This window comes from Micropterus dolomieu, linkage group LG10 (assembly GCF_021292245.1).
Source record: "Micropterus dolomieu isolate WLL.071019.BEF.003 ecotype Adirondacks linkage group LG10, ASM2129224v1, whole genome shotgun sequence".
In the NCBI taxonomy this organism is placed as follows: domain Eukaryota; kingdom Metazoa; phylum Chordata; class Actinopteri; order Centrarchiformes; family Centrarchidae; genus Micropterus; species Micropterus dolomieu.
This window is the reverse complement of record NC_060159.1, coordinates 27,515,667-27,516,026: the sequence shown is the minus strand read 5'-3', so window position 1 is coordinate 27,516,026 and position 360 is coordinate 27,515,667.

The following is a 360-nucleotide window of genomic DNA, read 5'->3' as shown; positions in this document are numbered from 1 at the left end:
ACAGACAGACAGGTGAGCAGGCAGACAGACAGGCGAGCAGATAGACAGACAGACAGGCGAGCAGATAGACAGACAGACAGGCGAGCAGATAGACAGACAGACAGGCGAGCAGGCAGACAGACAGACAGGCGAGCAGGCAGACAGACAGACAGACAGGCGAGCAGATAGACAGACAGACAGGTGAGCAGATAGACAGACAGGCAGACAGACAGGCAGACAGACAGGCAGACAGACAGGCAGACAGGTGAGCAGACAGACAGACAGGCAGACAGACAGGCAGACAGACAGGCAGACAGACAGGCAGACAGGCGAGCAGACAGACAGACAGACAGGTGAGCAGACAGACAGACAGACAGGTGA